This window comes from Talpa europaea, assembly GCF_964194135.1.
Source record: "Talpa europaea genome assembly, chromosome: 1".
Classification (NCBI taxonomy): Eukaryota; Metazoa; Chordata; class Mammalia; order Eulipotyphla; family Talpidae; genus Talpa; species Talpa europaea.
Genome location: NC_140073.1, coordinates 157,891,288 through 157,897,666, shown reverse-complemented (window position 1 = coordinate 157,897,666; position 6,379 = coordinate 157,891,288).

Here is a 6,379-nt window from a genome sequence, read left to right as displayed (position 1 = left end):
GTGTCTGGGGGCACCTGGGGGAACTCGGATGTGGGGGTGACAAGCGGAGCCCTGGAGCCCTGGCTCTGCTCCACCGTCAGCCTCTGGAGAGCACAGTGGGGAGACCCGCAGGGAGGGTTCGGGGCTTAGGGAGAAGGAAGAAGAAGAAGCAGCTCCCCATGCTGATGGGGTTCAGGGTGCTGATAGGGTACAGGGCATTGATGGGGTTCAGGGCGCTGATGGGGTACAGGGCATTGATGGGGTTCAGGGCACTGATGGGGTACAGGGCGTTGATGGGGTTCAGGGTGCACATTCCCTTCTTTGCCCACAAACAGCAGGTGGTACCATAGCAACAAGAACGTGGAGAAGAGGGCGGGGATGGGCAGAGGCGGGGCGAGTGGGCAGGGCAGGCAGGGCAGGCAGGGGCGGGGCATGCGGGCAGGGCGGGCACATCCCGGAAGATGAGGGGATGGCATGAAGGGGCGCAGCTGCTTGAGGGGTCTTGGTGCAAGGCGCCTGCTTTGCCAAACCCAGAAACGGCGGCTGAGTCTCCGCGCCGTGACCTCAAGGCCTGAGGGCCTGGAGGGAAGAAAAACCGGGCAGGTGGGAGGGGCGAGGCCCAGGCTCGTGGCTCCGAAACGCAGGAAAAGGAAATCGGCTGCTGGAGCCGGCGCGGCGGGAGCAGGTAGGTGGGAGCCGGGTCGCCCTCGGGCGGTGATGGCGGGGTCAGGGAGGGCAGAGGCCGTCAGGGAGGGCAGAGGCCGGGTGGGGGCCTCTAGGCCTTTTCAAGCAAAACTGGCAGAGCCCCGAGGCTTTGAGTCTCCGGGAGGGAAGGTCCTGCAGGGCGAGGACCGACAGCAGAGCCTCCGAGGGCAGCTGAGGGGCTGCATTTTGGAGGACAAGGCTAAGAAACGTCACCCAGGAGAGAGCGGGCCGGGGCTCCGGTCTGGGGAATCTCATGAGGCGCTGAGGCCCGGAGGCGCCTCCACGCGCCCTCCTGCAGCTGCCCGCACAGCGGCCCCGTGACCTCGGCGCTCGGGGGCTCCGCCAGCCTCTCCCCGCCCGGGCTGTGCTGTCTTCCCGGGCGCCCTTCCCCGTGCCGGCCGCCGCCTCACGCGGGGCTGAGGGGGACGCAGGGATTTCACTCGGCATGACACCCCCTCCTCCTCTGCTCCCCGTGACCCGTGTCCCCGCCCTGTGCTCCCCTCAGCCATTGGCAGAGGACCCCGAGGTCCCTTCAAGCGCCTGGTTGTGAGGTCAGCGCCCGCGGGCAGTGCCGGCTGCATCTCAGCTCCGGGGCGGATGCCGGTCACGCCAGAGCCGCCTGCCCAGGACGCCCTCTGGCTGCGGAGCGGGCGCGGCGGGCAGGGGTGCGGGCCGGGCCACCCACGGAAGCCCTTAGAAGGGAAGGTCCCCAGGCCGCAGGGCGCGCACAGGCCCAGGGCCAGGTCGATGGCGAGGCGCCGCCGGGCCCGCAGGGAGAGCCTTGGGGAGAGGCGGGTGTGGTGGCTGAGGCACTGTGTGGTCCGGAAAGGGCGCCTGGGCAGAGGCCAGGAGGCCACAGGAGGGCCTGACCAGGGGGCGTGTGCATGGACGTGCGTGTGCAAGAATATTACTCACGAGCTTGCACAAGGGCAGGCCCTGCGGGGGCCCCAGTGTCCCACCCAGCACTGGGGTGCAGATTCCCAGGAGAACAGTGGGAGCTGGTGTCCCGAGGCCACCCAGACTCAGCCACCCCCTCTGGACGGCTCCTCCAGCTGGACCCGCCGCTCCGGGCTGACCGGAGCCCGGCCTCCGCCAGAACGGGGTGTGCAGGGGACACATTGCACGAGTATCTTCTCCCCAAGTGGCTCCAGGCCCAGTCGTGACCCCAGAGCCAGTGCCAGGAGGGCCCTCGGGGTCAGGCTGGAGACCCCGCTCGGCCGCGCCAACAGGTCCAAGCCAGAGGGCGTGTCAGGGTGACGGCGCAGCAGACCCAGCCGCCCAGGCCTGAGGGCTGGGAGTACGTGGGGGCTCACGGCCCTGCGTGTGGGGAGACCGTGGGTGGCGCCCTCTGGCCGTGGTCACGTGGACAGTTTGCACATGACCAGCTCAGCACAGGGCCTCCTGCCCGGCGAAGGGCTGAGGGGAGGCTGAGTCGCAGCTGTGGGGCGTGTGAGCCTGTGTGAGCGTGTGTGAGCGTGTGTGAGTGCATGTAGTATGTGTGGGTGAGCAGATGTGAGCGTGTGGGTGTGAGTGTGAGCAGGTGCGAGTGTGCGTGTATGAGCGTGTGGGTGAGCAGGTGTGGGTGTGAGCGGGTGTGAGCATGTGGGTGAGTGGGTGTGAGCGGGTGTGAGTGTGTATATAAATTTCCAGACAGGGAGGCAGCCTTGCCTGGCCGCAGTGTGGGTTTCGTGATGGGGTTCAGGGCGCTGAGGGTCTCCGGCTGTGGGGAGGGGTGCGACCTCCCGTTCTCCCCCGTGTGTGCCTCTGTCTGGCTCTGCCACGGGCGCTGCGCACCTCGAGGAAACCAGTGGAGACCCCACCCCGGGAGAGACCCCACTGTGGGAGAGACCCCCTGCTCCGGGAGAGACCCCACTCCGGGAGAGACCCCACTGCGGGAGAGACCCCACCCCGGGAGAGACCCCACTCCGGGAGAGACCCCACCCCGGGAGAGACCCCACTCCGGGAGAGACCCCACCCTGGGAGAGACCCCACTGTGGGAGAGACCCCCTGCTCCGGGAGAGACCCCACTGCGGGAGAGACCCCCCACTTCGGGAGAGACCCCACCCCGGGAGAGACCCCACTGTGGGAGAGACCCCGCTCCGGGAGAGACCCCACTCCGGGAGAGACCCCACTGCGGGAGAGACCCCCCACTTTGGGAGAGACCCCACCCCGGGAGAGACCCCACTCTGGGAGAGACCCCACCCCGGGAGAGACCCCACTGTGGGAGAGACCCCACTCCAGGAGAGACCCCGCTCCGGGAGAGACCCCGCTCCGGGAAAGACCCCACTGCGGGAGAGACCCCCCAATCCGGGAGAGACCCCACCCCGGGAGAGACCCCACTCCGGGAGAGACCCCACTCCAGGAGAGACCCCCCACTCTGGGAGAGACCCCACCCCGGGAGAGACCCCACCCCGGGAGAGACCCCGCTCCGGGAGAGACCCCACTCCAGGAGAGACCCCCCACTCTGGGAGAGACCCCCCAATCCGGGAGAGACCCCACCCCGGGAGAGACCCCACCCCGGGAGAGACCCCACCCCGGGAGAGACCCCACTCCGGGAGAGACCCCACTCCAGGAGAAACCCCCCACTCCGGGAGAGACCCCACTCCGGGAGAGACCCCACCCCGGGAGAGACCCCACTCCGGGAGAGACCCCCCACTCCGGGAGAGACCCCACTCCGGGAGAGACCCCACCCCGGGAGAGACCCCACTCCGGGAGAGACCCCACCCCGGGAGAGACCCCACTCCAGGAGAGACCCCCCAATCCGGGAGAGACCCCACCCCGGGAGAGACCCCACCCCGGGAGAGACCCCACTCCGGGAGAGACCCCACCCCGGGAGAGACCCCACTCCAGGAGAGACCCCACCCCGGGAGAGACCCCACTCCAGGAGAGACCCCACTCCAGGAGAGACCCCGCTCCGGGAGAGACCCCGCTCCGGGAGAGACCCCACTGCGGGAGAGACCCCACTCCAGGAGAGACCCCGCTCCGGGAAAGACCCCACTGTGGGAGAGACCCCCCAATCCGGGAGAGACCCCACCCCGGGAGAGACCCCACTCTGGGAGAGACCCCACTCCAGGAGAGACCCCCCACTCCGGGAGAGACCCCACCCCGGGAGAGACCCCACCCCGGGAGAGACCCCGCTCCGGGAGAGGTTGTGTAGATGTGATTCTGCTGGAATTTCCATTAGTGTCTCGTACAATTCCCCAGGGCCGCCGTGGCGCCCTGGAAAGCTGTTTTTAGATTTAACATGATGAATCCCATCTCCCCGGTCTCTCCGGGCCACCCGGGCTGCCCGCCGCACGCTGCCAAACAGCGACGGCCTCTTCCTAGAGGTGGTGCGGCCCTCGCCCAGCAGCCCTCCGCTGTCCTTCGGCGCCCACGGCACCCGGGTCGCCCCCATTGGCCAGAGCTCCCGTCTCTCTGCCCTGTCAGCGCCGCCGCTCCTTAAGTCCCCCCGGCCAGTCCCCTCCAGCGCTGGCCGCCCCTCGCCTCGTCCCACCCTGAGGATCCGGCCGCTGGCGCCTGGCCCTCCGCGCCCCGCGGCTCCCGCCGGCCCGTCTTCTCCGGCCTCCTGTCCGCGCGTCTTTCCTGCCATCCTGCAGGCCAGGAGCGCCCAGGGCCCCACGCTCGTGTCCCGGCACAAGTTGGGGTGGGACGTGGGGCAGGCCTGGTGCATGTGTCCGGCGGCCCAGGCCCCCTGGCCCCCCTCGGGCCCCGCTCACAGCCCGAAGACCGGGGGCGTGAGGCCGCCGTCCACGCAGGGCCTGGCGAGGGCAGGGTCTCCCGGCCACCCCCGGCCCCCGAGGCCCATGTGGACAGCTCACAGGCGCCCTCGCCCGGGCTCCCTTCTCCGTGGTCCCCCCGGTTTTCTTCTGTCTTGTTTGCCCTTCTCTGCTTTTAAGAAGATTTCAAATTTTTCTCCCAGGATTTTGCTGCGGCGGGAACTTGGCGTGAGCGGCCTCGTTTGCGGGGTTCTCGGGAGCAGAAGTTTCAAAGGGCGTCCAGAGGCCCCTCGGGGTCAGTTACCGGAGTCGCCAGCAAGAGACTCATTCACGCTCCCTCACGCCAAGGGTCTCCTTGCTCGGCTGCCCCGCGGAGACAGAGCGGAGTCCGGCTCAGCAGCTTGCCCGTGCGGCTCCCGGGGAGGGCGGGCGGGGCAGAGCCGATGGCGGGGGCCGCGGCGGATTCCGGGAGGGCCTCGGCCAGCCACGGAGAGCGGGCTCGGGACTGTCCTGGGACCGGCGGGAGCGTTTCTCTCCCAGCTGCTGCCCCGGGGCCAGGTGTGCCCGAGGGGAGCCCTGCACCCCCACTGGCTGGCAGGAGCGGGCACCCCATGACCAACAGCCAGGACCCCGGGCAGAGCACGCTGGAGGGGCCGAGCGAAGTCTGACCAGGAGGCAGCTCACTGGTCAGTGGACACTGGAGCCGCGTGGGGCCGAGAGGGCGGGGGCCGCCCATGGGCAGGGCGTGCGGTCAGTGCCAGAACACCACACGCGAGGGGGCGCCCGCCTTGCCTCCCGCTGTGTGGTGACCCCCTCCCCGCCCCCCAGGCTGCCTCCTCCCGCCCCTGCGTCCACCCTTTATCTCTCGGCCTGCCGGCCCCTCCCACCCGCCCGGCTCCAGATCTGCTCCACCCAGTGAGGTCAGCTGTTTCCCGTCCCCCAGAGGACCCTGCTTGGCCCAGCTCGTCTTTCTGGCCCGGGCCACCCATGCCACGGGCCCGGGGTGTGAGTAGCCGGTGGGTGCGGCCTCGGCCTGCTCCGTCGCCAGCGGGAGGGGCCACGGGGGGGCTGTCCTGAGGACACGGCGGCCCGTCCAGGCCGGTGCGGGCGGCAGCGCCGTGGACACAGCGCGGATAACGTGGCTTTTTTTTTTTAATCTGTGAATTGTTGGGTCGATTCCAACAACGCAAAATGTCAGATTTTGTGACTCTTGGCATCGGCTGCCTGCTTCCAAAATCTGAACGAGAGGAAGAAGAAACACGTTTAGGAAGACTCAGCCTGGGGGCTGCGGGGCGGGGCAGGTGGGCAGACCCCAGCGAGCCCCAAGAAAGTGGGGAGCGGGCCGCACCTCACAGACACCCATGAGTGTGGTGCCCCAGGTCCAGGGACGGGGTCCAGCGACAGGGCCAGGTCGGGGCCCCGCAGCCGCCCTCCGGGTGGGTCAGGCCAAGCCATCCTCGCCGGCAGGGGCCGGAGAGGACCCGCATCCTGGGCCCCCGGGGAGGAGGCAGGGGGCTGGGGGCACAGCTCCCCTCCTCGGCCCCTCCCCCCTCCCCCAGGCCCCGGCCCTGTCCCGCACAGGCCCCTGGCGTGCAGGCCGGAGGCGGCCCCCGGGGAAGGCGCAGGGTCCCTGGTTCGCACCAGGCATCCCTGCCACCCTCACCCCCGCTGCCCCCGTGGCACACCTTGTGCCCGCCCCTCGGGGTTGAGGCTGCCTCCCAGTGGGCCCCTCCTCTCCTGGGCCCAGGGGGGCCCTGCAGGCACCTCGGGCACCAGCTGGCAGCCTCTCACTAACCTCACGAGGCCCCTCTGCCTCTTGGCCGCTGGTGGACTTGGCTGGCACCGGCGGTCACACCGAGCCCGCCCGGCAGCTGGCCCTGCCATGCCCCCTGCTGTTGGCGCCGGCCCTAGCAGCAGCGAGCAGGCCTCACGCTGACCCGTGGTGCCCAGGCCGTGAGTCCGGGGTCCCACGCCGA